This window comes from Sturnira hondurensis, unplaced genomic scaffold, assembly GCF_014824575.4.
Source record: "Sturnira hondurensis isolate 20B ecotype Veracruz unplaced genomic scaffold, ASM1482457v3 Scaffold0000780, whole genome shotgun sequence".
In the NCBI taxonomy this organism is placed as follows: domain Eukaryota; kingdom Metazoa; phylum Chordata; class Mammalia; order Chiroptera; family Phyllostomidae; genus Sturnira; species Sturnira hondurensis.
The window spans coordinates 23,236,797-23,251,008 of NW_028073411.1; positions in this window are offsets into that span (position 1 = coordinate 23,236,797).

Sequence of the window (14,212 nt, forward strand, 5' to 3'; positions counted from 1 at the left end):
GCCAGGCAGGTCCTGACATTCTCACAGCCCAGCTGTCGCAACCCCAACATTTCTTCCAGACCTGAGTCCTGTGTCCACACCAGGAAGCAGCAGGGCGGGATAAGTTCCATCTGCCCCCTGCCCTTATTGCTCCTGACTCTGCACAGTCATCCTGGGGACAGAGGGCTGGGAAGTGAGAGGGCCCATCTGGCCTTGGGCTGTCTCTCTGCCGGTGGCAGCGAGCAGAATATCAAGTCCCTTTGCTGGTAGCTTCGTGACCCCCAGCTCCCCCACCTTACCACGGGAGGATCTGTGAGGGTAGCTTGTGAGTGTTCGGTGGTCTCCAGATCCACCACGGCGCGTCCTGAGCGGTGGTTCTGGCTCGTACTCAGCCCGTTTACGAAGCGCACACTATTTACTCCACGGTGCTGAGCGGGTCCCGGGGGGCCGTTTCCCTCCACTGTGTAAATCCAGGCTTAGAGAAGTCTAGCACACAGAGGTCACGCACTCAGCCAGCTGCAGCGATTCTCTGCTGCTGTTTCGGTCGATGGTGAAAATCACACACGCCACTCTGTAGTGTAAATGATTTTTTCACCTGATAGCTCACAACAGCTCTCCAGAGTTGTTGAGAGCTTGTGCAGATGGGGTTGGGGTGGGTGGGGGAGGGAGAGGGCAAGAGGAGTCTCATCCTGTCATTCCCCCCAGAGAGCCTGGGTGACAAAGGCTGGCAGACAAGCTTGTCAGAACTTGGCACCACTGCCCTGAACTCCACGGGCTTGTAAATAACATGGCTCCTTTTCTGGGTGTAGTTTTCAGGCATCGAGTTTCTGTTCCACTTTAAGTATCAGATTGATCAATGCAAAATCATTGATTCTCTTCCTTTAACATTTTAAAATTGTTTTTACATATAGTTGTATCCAGTATCATTATGGATAAGCCGTCGAGTGGGAGCGAGTGGGAGCCTGCTCCCGGAGCGCTGGCTGACTCGGCGCCCTGGGCCTCACCCTGACGCCCTCTCCCCTGTTGGATGGTGGGAAAGTCCACGGAGCACAGAACACCATGTCAGCCCTTGTCTAGGTGGGCAGCTCAGAGCATCTAGCACACTCACCCTGCTGGACAGCCACCCCGTCACCCACCCCAGAACTTTCCAGCTTCCCCACTGCAGCTGTCCTCATCAAACACGAACTGCCGTGATCCCCCTCCCTGGCCCCTGCAGCCCCCCATCCTGCTTTCTGTCTCCGTGAATCTAACTGTCCAGACACCTTGTGTCAATGGGATGGCCCACTAGTTGTCCTGTGGGGACCGGCCTCTTTCACGGAGCACAACGTCCTCAAGGTGCACCCGTGTGGTAGCAGGTGTCAGAGATCCCTTCCTTTTTTAGGCTGAATCATATCCTATTGTGAGGACGGACCACATTTTGCTTACCCATCCATCCGTCCGTGGGCACTTGGGTTACCCCCACCTTTTGCTGTGAGTGGATCTGCTATAAATGAGGGTGGACAAGTACCTGTGCCATCGCCTGCTTTCAATTCTGTGGTGTTTACCCAGAAATGGAATTGATGGGTCCTGGGGTAATTCTATGTTTAATATTCTGAACACCTGCCATACCCAACTCTCTTTTTTTCCTTCTCAGTGAAATGCTTCGTTTTAATGTAAATTTCTACCTCTCCTCAAGTCTCACCTTCTTGGTGACAAATCTGTGGTCGTGTCCACACAAAGCCTCTTATTTGAGGACTTCCCTCCACAGCCACCCGCGTGCCAGGTTCCAGGTTTCCGAAAGCTCTGAGGTCACTTCTTGGGGTCACTAGATGGCGCTAGAGAGCAGTTTGGGTTTTTGTTTTGGTTTTTGCTTTCTCCTCCGGGAGAAAGCCCCCTTTGTTTTCTTCCAGGCTGGGGTAGAGACTCCTCCTGCCAGGGTGGGGTTGCTTTTCAGTATTGCCTACCTGGGGCCACACTGCCCGGAAACTTGGCACCGTTCTTGAGTGTCTAATGTCTTTCATTGGAGAAGCCCACACCACCCTTCTAAAAGGGGTAATGGTGTTGGGAAAACTCGGGCCTGTTTGAGAGAACGTCCAGCACGGGATGTCAGAAAATCCTGCATTTTAACCCTAGTTCCGTCAAGACCTCTCTGTGTGGCCAGAGCCCATCCTCTGGGCTCTCCAGGCCTCAGTTTCCCCACCTGTGAAGTCCAAGGGTGGGGCTGGTGATGGTTCGCAATCCCGGCAGTGCAGGAGGGCCCCTCGAAGCTCTAGACGTGCTCAGGGAAGCTCCCAGGTGCTCTGGTGCAGCGTGGCGGGGGCGTCGGGGAGCTGGTCCTTGAGATCCTTTGTAGCTGTCACCAGCTGGGTGACCTGGAGCAAGGACCCCTCAGGCCCCAGTTTTCCACCTGATCAGATGGGAATAATAACAGCAGCTGTTCTCACACAGGGTGTGAGGCTGAAGGACGGGAAAGCAGCACCCGGAAAACACGGGCTCCAAACATGAGCTGCCCTCACCGTGCCACCGGCTACTGGCACAGCACAGGCTGGCCTTGCAAGGACCCCTGCTGCCCGGGGACCCTCCTCTGGACCTTCCCCATCAGTGGGACTAACTCAGAGTATCAGGACTGGGCAGGTCTGGCTCAAGCCCATTGAAACAGGCCCCAGCATTTCGGTCACTAGATGCTCAATGAATGTTTGATATATCTGCTCATCTAATTAAGGAAAACTCCCAGAAGAAAGTGACGCAGTGCTGAGTCTTGAATGCCAACCAGGAGCTAACAAGACAAGGAAGGGTGGAGACCCTCCTCCCCAGCGGTGGAGGCAGTGGGCAGCTGGTGCGGGGGGTGGCGTGAAGCTCCAGGGGCTGGCTTACCTGCGCTGGGGCTGGCTGCTCCCTCCTTTGGGGAGCCCTCTTGGCACAGGAGAGGGAGACACATTCCCTGGCCAGGGAGCTGTAGGAGATGGACCCCGAGATTCATCGGGCAGACCTAGAGGGCTGGGGCTATTGCTGATGAGTCTTTGGAGAGCAGAGAAGGTTGCATGGGGGAGTCTGGGATGTAGGGCACTTGCAGGGCCACTGAGGAGCTGTCAGGTGGGCTGGAGACATTGGGAATCTGGTGTTGTGGTGCACAGTGGAATTTAAAGTCAAGGGACAGGGACATCCTGCCAGCTTTGGCAGTGGGAGGCATGGTAACTTCAGGCCCTGGTCTGGGTGGGAGCTGGTGGGCAGTGGGGGTGGGGCAGGGGTAGAGGCCAGTGACCTGGGTTAATCAGCTCGGCCACAGTTGCAAAGTACCACAGCCTGGGGCGACAATATGACAGGACTTCTCACAGGCCTAGAGGCTGGAGGTGTGAAAATGGACTTCTCACCAGTGTGGACCGGTTCTGGTGAGAGCCCCCCTGTGCTGTGTCCTCAGACGGCAGGGGGTTGGAGGGTGAGGGAGAGGAAGAGCCAGTCGTATCAGACAAGGGCCCCAACCTCAAGACCCAGTCCAACCCATCCTACTTCCTCAGAGGTCCCATCTGTGCGCACAGTCGCATCGGGGGTTCAGGCTCCAACGCATGGGTGTGGGGGCACCAGCATTCCCTAACGCCCCTGCACATGCCGGCACAAGGCTCCCAGTCAACCCCCCGGCTCGTGTCTTCAGGCTTGGGGACCTCCACCTCCTGTCTTCCAGCCCATTGGAGCCACCTTCCGGTGTAGACCGTAGAGCGCCCCGCAGACTCGCCTGCCTCTCACTTCGGAATGCCCCCTCCCTCTCTGTCCCCCCTCCCGCCTGCGCCCCTGTCAGGCCTGCCCGGACACCTGCCCTCGTTGAACTCCCTTTTCCCTTCCTTCCTCCCCACCTGCCTCCCTCCTCCTCTTCCTTTTCCTTTTTTTTTTTGTTGTTGTTGTTAAAACTGTGTTGACACCAAGCTCATCAAATTACGTACATTCAGTATGTGCAGTTTGGGGAATATCAGCTGTACCTCCACAAAGCTGTGAAAACTCTGTCAGGGCCCTTTGTTTGCTTTTCCTCCTCTCTGTTCGCTGTGATGGTGTCGGACATCTTTTTATGATCCCCTATTAGGGTGTAATTTATGTCCAGTAAGCGGCACCCATGTAAATCACACGGTTGGTGAGTTTTGACAGATATCTGGGCTTGTGAGGCCGCCGCTGCAGCAGAGACCCCAGACGTGCTCATCTGCCCAGATGTCCTGGCTTCTCCTCACTCGCCCCTTGGCCCCCCAGCCCCCGCCCCCACCGGGACTCCCCTGGGTCACAGACGCTCAGCGCTTCCTGGAGCTGCGTCCAGACGGGCTCAGGCTGCCGAAACTCTCCCGTGAGGGCTCCCTTCACTCAGCACAGGGATTTTACGGTTCACGCTCGTGTGTGTCCATAATCAATTTCTGAGGATTATTCCGTGTATGGACATACATCATCTTCGAGGTTCCCGGCACCTGAGAGGTCCCCGGCATCTGAGAGGTCCCCGGCATCTGAGAGGTCCCCGGCATCTGTGAGGTCCCCGGCATCTGTGAGGTCCCCAGCATCTGAGAGGTCCCCAAGAAGTCTTGCCTAGACTAGTGCAGCAGCCTGTGGCTGGTCTCCTGAGCATCCCACCCTCTGCCAACACACAGTCTAGAAGGAACTTTCTTAACAGCAAATTCTCTTTATCTGCAGAACAAATGACTCCATGTTCATCTGCAGGGCACAGGCCACCCTCCAGTGTGGCCCCTGTCCTGCCCTTCCTGGCCCACGGCTGGACCTGGCTGAACGTGGGGCGGGGGCACCAAGGCAGTAGGCTGGTCTCAGTGAGCTGAGTGTCTCGGTCAGCCGGAGCTATTGAACTGCCCGGAAATGCAGATGGCTCCCAGTGGTTGTTTTTTTTTTTTTTTTCTCACTAGTCTGCAGCTCAGCTAGGTAGTGGTCCTTCTGAGCTGGGCTGGTCCCCTCCTGCGTTGGTGGGAGTGCTGCGTGAGAGGCGTGAGCAGGCCACTCTGCCCACCACATGTGGTCTCCCTCCTGCCTCTGGGCCTCGACCGGACAACCCGACCAACTCTGCTCCGTGTATTCTCTCCTTCCCCAGCCAGCTGGGCCTGGCTGGTTCCTGGGGTGGCAGGGTTTGGTTTCCCCAGGTGCGATACAAGGCCATGTGCCACTGGCCAAAGCCACTCCATGACCCCCATGACCCCCCACATCCTGGGGGACAGCAGTGTCCCATCACAAAGCATGTGGGTGCAGGAAGGGGTGCAGAGCTAGGTGTTTCTGCCGAACACCCCACCCAGGGAGCTGAGGAGGGGGTCTGCCATTTCTGTCTGATTCTCTGCAAAGCTACTTGTAAGGATTACAGAGGTAAATACCAGGGGGTCCGCCAGTGAACTAGAACAAAGCGGACCCTCCTTCCAGAAGGAAGTGACAGCCGCCTTTATCGGGAGGCGGGGGAGCCTGGTGCACAGTGCCTGTGCACTGGGCGTGCATCCAGCCTCTTAACCTGAAGCCATCCCACACTCCTGACCTGCCCGTGGGCTGGCAAGGGACGTTGGTGACAACATGACTAATACTTTCTAAATCCTCTGGGTGACAATTATGGGACATAAAGAGCAAGACATGGTTTCTGCAGTTTGGGGAGTGCTGCTGTGTGCATCTGTCGCCCTAGCTCACTGTCCCAGCTCTCGCAGCGCCAGGCTCTGGTAACGGGCTCTCAGGACAGGATGTGCTTTGGAGGCTGCCATTCGACTTGGGGGAAGAAAATAGACACTCGGAGGAACGAGATCAATGCAGACACTGATCTCCGCTGTGAAGGAAGGAAACCAGGTCTGGGGTGGGGCACTCCCGGGCTGCTGCAGCCGGGGACCAGGGCCTCTCTGCGGAGGATGGGTGAGCGGAGGTCTGAGCCATGAGCTTGAGGCAGAAGTCAGCAGAGGACAGTGTTGCTAGTGGGAGCAAGTGTGCAGAGCAGGGCCGGGCCCTCCCGTGTGCCCAGCCTCCCACGTGCCCGCTCCCTGCTTGCTGGTTACAGTGAGCGCTGCCTCCACCCACCCGGAAGCACCAGGTGAAACCAGGGCACCGTCCTCTTTGTCCCCCATTCCTGAAATCGAAGCCTCTGTGTCTTGCAGACTCTGTGTCCACGCCGACTCCTGGCTCCATCCACTTCTCCCCAGCTCCCTGCCACCATCTGTGCCCAAAATACCCCAGCTCTTGCCCACGTCTCAGGCCTGTGTCCCAGCTCGGTCGGGCCTGCCCAGCTGCGCTTTGAAGTCTCCACAGAGGCCCTTGAACTCAGGGGGGGGGGCACTCACTGTGCCCTAAATCCACCTGGCACACTGTTGCTCCTGTGGCTGCAAATCGAATGTGCAAGACCCGGGGTTGGACAGGGGCTCCCAGGAGCTAATTAAGGGTGGGGACTGCTGTCTCGGGGCAGGAGGAGGGGACAGGGGCTTCCCTGGAGCTAGGACTCCTCCAGCTTCCCTCCGAGCCGGCAGTAGACACCAGCAGATCAGCCTCGTCATACTCTTTCCTCGGCAGGAAGTGCTGATGCAGAGGTGGTCAACTCCGTGCATGTGAGGGGGAGCAAACGCAACACCGTGCCTGGCTCCCATACAAGCTGGAGCTGCCGAGTCAAGGGCAGCGTGGTGAGATGGCCATGAGGCGGCCAGAGATGGCATGTAGGCCATCCCCCAGGGCCTGCTCCAAGCATCTGGTCCTGGGACAGTGGGAAGGCTACAAGGAGGGGCACTGAGGCCAAGGGTCAGGAAGGTTGTTCTCCAGGACTCCCTGCTGGACCGGACACCACCCGGCTGAGCCGCTCCCTGGCCCGGAGCTCCAACACCCTCTGCCTCTCCCTCCGTCCTCCTGTCCCGCTCAGTGTCCTGTCCCGGACGCTGCCCTTTGGCCCAGCCTCTCATCCCTCAGTTTCCCTGGGCCCAGTGGTGAGGTGGTGAGGTCAGGGGGGTGCGTAGGACAGGGACTCCACGGCCTGGCCCTTGTCCACTTCCCTCCAACAGGGCCCCACGTGCTAGAACCTTGCCCTCTGGGCAGCAGTGGTCAGGGTGGGGCCCCACCTGAAGCCCTGTGCCCAACGCCTCCACCCAGAGCCCCTCTCGCTCTGGTGGCGACAGAGGGTGCAGAGGGTTGGTTTGGGGTGGGCACGTGGAAGAACGTGCGTCTCCAGATGACGGACATGTGTGGACACGTGTGGACGTGTTAGGTGTGCTCGGAGATGGGAAAGGAGCTGCAAAGCTGCGTCCGTCCTGTTCATCGCAGTCTGTGCTGCGGGTTGTGGGCCTTAAGAGGTACCTGGGAACAGCGCCCACAATGCTTTCATCGTGTCTGCGGGAGGTGGCGGGTCTGACTCGCTAGGACTTTGTCCCTTGGACCTGCCTCTGTGGGAAGGTCGAGACTGTTAACTTGCATCCCAAATAAAAACAAGAGCTTAGACTGGGGGCCCGAGGGGCTCGCTCACGACTACACGTCTGGATCTCAGGATTCGGATTGTGGGCATCTATTTTGAATGCCCAGGAACTGGTCTCTGCTATTTCCAGTTCTAGAGAAGGTTCCAGATAGGAAAGGAGCTGAAAATGGATCTCCATAAAGGTGAGGGGTCACTGTGGGGTTGGCCATGGCAGGAGCCTGGGTTTGTCTGTCTTTAAATTGGGCGAAGCTGTTCCAGCTCCCTCTTGGGGCCCTGGGGGGCCAGGGCTTGTCACTCACTCCTCAGCAGGGAGGGGGTCAGCGCCCTGGTTGGAGGCAGGGTTGACAAGCAGCAACAAGGCTCTTACTGGCTGCTGAGCCGCCCACAGTGACTAAGAAGGATGCATGAAAATAGCAGCCAAAAATGCCACCTCCTACCTCCCAAACTTTCCAAGGAAACAACAAACCGTTGGCCCAGCGTGAGGCGGTCTGCAAGCAAAACGCAGGCCCGGTGGTGTGTTTGCAGGCAGAACCGGGCTGCCCTGCACGTGCACACCTGCTCAACCGCCTCGGTTCTCGGTCCACAGACAGACAGACAGACCCCCTGAGCGGGGCCGAAGCCCAAGCACGTCCACCGGGCCAGTGCCTCGCTCGCACACCAGCAGTGGCATGAGTGTGTGGCGAAGTGGCTGGTCAGCTATAGCGAGAATAGGCCTCCTGCAGCCCTTCCGCCTGGGTTCCTCCCTCGAGAAGAGGAGCTGGGTGCCGCCCCGGCTGCCGCCCCGGGGGTCCGTGAGACAGTGTGAACGGCGAAGACAGGGACGGAGGAGACGGAGACCCCAGGTCAGAGACCAAGACAGGGTGCTGTGGGTAGAAAACACATACCGCATGTTGAAGACTCAGTGGAATAAAATGATAGAAAAATATCTCAATAACTTCTATATCGATTACATGTCAAAATGGTAATATTTTGAAACTATTTGATTAAATAAAATACATGAAGAGTCACGAAATGACCCGAGCCCAGTAACCCCAGAGCTGGAAGCAGAGCCCATGGATGTCGGGCCCGCCCTGGTGTGGCAGGGAACGTTCTAGATCTTGACTGGGGTGCGGGTCGCAAGGGCTTGTGTGTCTGTGGGAACTGTGTGCTTTAGCTCTGTGGCTTCGCTGCATGTTGGTACGAATATGAAAAAGATAAAAGCCCTGGGGATCGCCCCCTTGGGGTAAAGGTGTCCCAAGACGGGAGCCCACTGCTAGGTGGAGGCGATTTCTTACGCAACTGTAGAAACTAACAGGACTGCACTTCCCTTTTCACACACGCAGGACTGACACTCACACGTGCCCACAGAGGCACAAATCCTCGGAGAACGCACAGGAGACCAGCCCCCGGTCACCCACCGTGGGGGGGAGGGGCCATGGGCAAGTGTCCGCCTCTCTTTGCTCCTCAGTCTCCAAAGAGCGTCTGTGTCAAAACCTGCTCCGGAGTGCGTGCCCACGCGGTGGGTCTGGCAGCTGAGTCACCACGGCTCTGTTTCTGCACCATCCGTGAAGTGACCCCTTGAACCCTTTTCTCTCGCCCCTGCGAGGCCGGGGCGGTTACCACCTGCTGTGGACAGACGGGGAAACTGAGGCCCAGGCAGTTCCATATGCAGCATGCTGGGGCTCCCAGAACGCTGCCCCCCTAGAGCTGGGGGCTTGGGGGCAGCGGAGGCAGGAGGACCAGGCTGCTCCCAGGCACGGGCGGCGGAGGGGGCAGCCTCACCTGCAAGGCCGTGGGTGCCCAGGACCCCAGATCAGACCTGCGTGGGCCCCCACCTGGACAGCCTGCCGTGAACTGTCGGTGGTCAGACTGCGTGAGACACCCCTGCACTTCCTGTGTGACCGTCGTCATTTCCGTCACCCATCTGAGCGGCAGCAGCTGTCTCCTTCGTTCATTCCTGAGTCTCCTCTGTTGAAAATGCCACAGCAAAAAGCCGCCTTTGGTTGTTTTAAATCACTCTTTCAAATGGGTTTCTAGCCGTGTTATTTCACGCAGGAGTCAGACTCCGTCGGCAGGTTCTCTGAGTCGCTCGCTGTGTCCCTCTATTGGTTTTGGAGGTCCGTTTCCCACGGCAGCGGGCTCCTCTCTGGTTTGTCAGTCAGGCGCGAACGCGGCCCTTCCCTCGGCGCCCAGGGCTGGGCAGTGACAGAGTCAGCAGCTTTGTCTTCCTTAACTTTGTTCTTTGTTTCTTCATCTGGATTTCCCCAGGGGGACAGCCTTGCAAAGAATTTCTCCAGGAGCTAAGGAGACCCGTGTTTCTGCGAGTTTACAAGCGCCAGGACGGGCCCTAGAGTAGCTCTCCTGTTTTACACATCGGCTCACAGAGGAGTCTCCTTACGTCACTCCCCCTTCAATGTGGCTTCTTTCTTGCACTCTTTAGTTTTTAATTTTTACTTTTTTAATTACTTAATTCTCGTTTTCCATTGTGGTTTTAATCCCTCTTCTCTCTCTCTTCCCCTTCCCCTCAGTGGAGGTGTTGACTAATGACGGAAAGAAACAGCAGGACAGAGGGGTCAAGACCCTGGGGACACCGAAACCGGACGCATTAGCTGTGTATCCTTGGGTAGTTACTAACCCTCTCTGGTGCTTGGGTTTCTCGCTGTCAGTGGGGTCGTTCTGCACATGCAGGTGGCTGGGACAGGGGAAATACTACGTAACACAGCTGTACAGAATTCTTCCCCAGCACTGGACACAAAGGGACCGGAGGCTGGGCCCACCGGGCCCACCTGCCCCACAGGACGCTGGGGTGACCCTTCCACACGCCAGCGAGCAGGTGGGTGTGGCCAGGCAGACAGCAGCCCTGAGGTCGGGTCCTAGTAGACTGATCACCTGGAATCCTTTCTCTGTGAATACTTGTGCCCCTGTCAACGGCTGGGGTCTGCCGAAGAAAGCCCAAGTGTTCAAACTGTCACCAGCTGCAGGTACCTGCCAAGGTGAAGGTCAGGGGGGTTGCAGAGAAGCGCTGTTGGCTCTAACACATCTTGGCCGGGTGTTTAAGATTCAGGACGACACGAGAGACGTTCACCCACACGGTGTGCACACATAAACCCTTCCATGTGCTCGCTTGTGTGAGTCCACGTGGGCCTTCACACAGAAGTACTGGGAGCAAGGCCACGAGTGGACTGGTCCAGGCTCTTGGCTGGCTGATGGTGCCTCGCGCTTGAAATTTGTAGACTGGGCGGCCTGCCCTGCCCAGAGGACTTCCTCCTGGTGATGGGTGGTCCCCAGGCTCCTGGAGTTCTGCAGCCCAACTCCCTGGGCCTGGCGGGTGGGTCCACCTGGGCGACCCCTCACCCCAGGTTACCTCCCTTCCTCCCAGTCTATGAGGATTAACAATGCGTGGGGACTGGTTCCCACTGTCTCTCTGCTCCCTACGCCTGGGTGGATACAGAAAGGTGGGGATGTGCCACAGAGCAAATGATCTGTGTCCTGGGCCTTGAAGGACAGGTGTGGGCTGACTGGGCAGGAGGAGAGAAAAGGAAGAGGAGTGAGCAGTGTTGGTGTCGGGGAGAAGGCATGAAGATCTGGCAACTTAGGGAGGGGAGTAGGGGAAAGCCGGGGAGGAGTATTAGGGGGCCGGGAGGGAGGCTGGAGAGGGGCAGGAAGCCAGATGCCCACGCACGCAGTGGGCTCCGAAGAAGGCTGTGCCTGGCACCTCCCAGCGGCCACCTGAGGCCTTTTGCAACCTGAGCCACTGAGCTGCTCACCTGCCACAGGGTGAGGTCTGAGCTCCAAGGGCCGGAGCCTCTTGTACCAGGAGCCTCCTGCCTCTCATGTACCAGGAAGGTCTCTCCTTGCCTGTTACGCTGACCCTGCTGCCCGTCCTCTGCCCCCTCTCCCGGGGAACCAGCAGCCAGAGGCCCCTGGGGTGTCTTTTCTTTCTGGAAGCTGAGAGAAGGAATGTGTGCTGGGGGCTTCGGTGTGTTTCCTAAAGCCCATAACCATGTTATTTAAAAACCAATTTCACTTTCTTTGAAACACAGCAAAGTCACTGCTCTGCATTCAAGGGCTCCGGCCTCTGAGGTGTGACAGGTGTGGGAGAGGAAGGACAGCTAAAGGGCCATTCAGACGACTGAGGCCCACCAGGGCCACCTGGAGGGCATGTCCGGGGGCGCTGGGGGTGCCGGGGTGCTGAGCTTCAGGTTAGGGCCGGCGCGGGAGGGTGCTGCGCACGGGCTCTGCAGCCCCCTGGGCTCTGCTCCAGGAGCCCCGCGTCTCCAACCGGCGCATGCTCCCTGCAGCTCTTCTCGTACTTCCTCCGCGGGGTCCCAGGACGGAGGCTAGGTGACAGCCAGGTGTGTAGAGCAACCCGACGTGCAGAATCCTTGGGTCCTACTCTTGGGAGCCAGAGATGGCCTGTCACTCACCTGTTTGAAAAGCAGCCCCTTAGCAGGGCCTACGTGCCTGTGTTCCTCCCAGCACCCTCTGCTCTCTGAGCATGCTTCTCCCCCAGTCCCCCTGGGAAACCAGGGAGGCTGTCGCCTACAGGGCTGTCCACTGCTGTCCCCTTTTCTCCAGCCCCGTGCCCCTCCCACCCTACCTCCCACCACCCACAATATCCTTCCTTGCCGAACTCCCCTCTCAGTTTCTCTGGGGGCCTTTCCGTCTTCTGGCTCTGAACTCTCTTCCCACCTCCTGTTTCAGACTGCAGGTGGAATAGCACGCCCCTGGGGAGCACCCCTCTGCTCCTGGGGGATGCACAGGCCCCGGCCCAGGAGCAGCAGACACACGGCAAGAGGGCAAGAGCCCCGTGCTGGGCTTCAGGGGCCTCCCCCCTTCCATTAAAGCGAATGGAAGCTGTGAACTACCTTAGTGTCTCCCCCCCCTCCACTACTGGCTTTGCAGTGAAGACGCCCACCCTCCGAGGGGGGAAAGGACAGGGGCAGGATTCTCAGGGGAGTGGGAGGGGGCTGTGTGTGCTCCTGGGTGGGGGCAGGGAGGGGGAGGGGTGGGTGATGGCCAGCTGGGGACAGGCGGCCAGGGACCCACGTGCAGGGGACAGTAGGGAAAAGGCACTGCCCGATCCAGGGACAGACAGCCGTCAGGCTGAGAGAGCGGGCTGTCTGGCCCACCTGCCGGTCGCCCTTGCCTTCGTGTTACAGGTGTTTGCAGCCCTTCGGACAGGTGGGTCCGTTGTAGACTCGGCTCCCCAGCCTGCTGGGCTTCCCTTCAGCCAGAAAGGGAAGAGCAGAAGCTGCAGCAGTCAGGTGGGCAGCCAGGAGGAGAGGGGAGGGGGGTGGGGCAAAGTCCCCGCCTCCTCGCTCCTTTTCTTCCCCAGCTCCGAAGGCTCTCACCCGAGCCTCCCTGCTCTGTCCCCCTGACTGGAGGGCCCTGCCTCCACCATGGCCCCTGTGCAACCAGTCACACTGGTTATGAGGCAGGAGACAGTGCAGGAAGAACTCTGAGGCTGGGCTGGGCTTCTAGCGTCTTGGTTGCCAGGCAACACCCTCTAACACTTAGGTAGCAGCCTGGAATGAGTGACCAGAGAGGAAATAAAGGCAGGGCCCTCACCACTGCAATCTAACTAATAACACAGGAGGCTGGAGGAAAGGAAGGCAGCCTCACCGGGGGCCTAGTTGTCCTGAGCCTGGTCCAGTGAGGCTGCCGGGCTCTGCAAATGAGAGCAAACTATGATAGGGCAGGGGTGGGGCGGGGCTGAGAGTCTGTGTGGATCAGCCCCATGGGCTGGGAAAAGGAAAACCTGGAGACTGTGTTCACCCCAAGGCCTGGAAGGGGGAAGGGGAGGGGTCCACGGTGCCCAAAGAAAAGGCCCATAAAACAGCTTCGGTTAAGTGCCTGCCTTCCCTCTCGGCTCGGATGCAAAATGAACAAACAGAGTCTGGAGCAGGAGAAGGATTCGGGCTAACAGACCCCCGCCCACACCTGCGGCTGGGCAGTCACATCTCCCGGGGAAAAGCTGGCACTGCCTTCACCCGTCACTCAATATGTAACTCCCTCACCCCCACCACCACCTATGTACAGTCTGTCCTCAGAACCAGAGACTTGCTCTCTTGTCTTGGCCCCTTCTTGCCACACAGCGAGGTGGGGGTTGGGGGGCCCAGGCCACCCGGCCTCTGGCCACCTTGCTTTTGCTCTCCCATTAGAACTCAGCATTAATAAACTTTGTGTGCATGCTAATAGGCTCCCTGATTTGTACCTCTTAGCTGCGTCAGCGAGGAGAACCAGGGTTTCTCCAGTGACTGTTGTTTGGTCCTCCATCTGGGCACTGGAGGGCCACTCACCGGGTGTCTCCGCTGTGCTGGGCCCAGGGCAGGAGCCTAGAAGGGAACGGGGCCTAGGCCTCTGCCCCCTGCAGCAGCCATCCAGGGGGTGGGCATGGGGGAGGGAGCAAGTGTGGTGAGGCAGGCAAGCCGTGGAGGGGACGCTGAAGCTGGGTTTCGGAGGGTCCCTTAGAATCCATCACAAAGGCTTCCCCAGAGTGCTTGGGGGACTCCTGTCTCGTCTCCAGGTCCATCTCCACGTCCCCCGTGGTCTGGTATGAGAGCCATGGGGTCCCCTGGACTGAGGCTGTGGCACCCCAGTTTAGAAACCCTTCTGAGAACTCCATGGGGCCTGGGTTCGGAAGGGCCCCGCACTCAGTCCTAATGCTCTGCTGTTGCTGCCTTGGAGTTTATAACCAATGTCTTTCTTAAAGATTGTATTTATTTATTTATTATTTATAGACAGAGGGAAGGGAGGGAGAGAGGGAGAGAAACATCAGTGTGTGGTTGCCTCTCATGTGCCCCCTACTGGGGACCCGACCCATAACCCAGCCATGTGCCCTGACTAGGAATTGAACCAGAGACCCTTTGGCTCACAGGC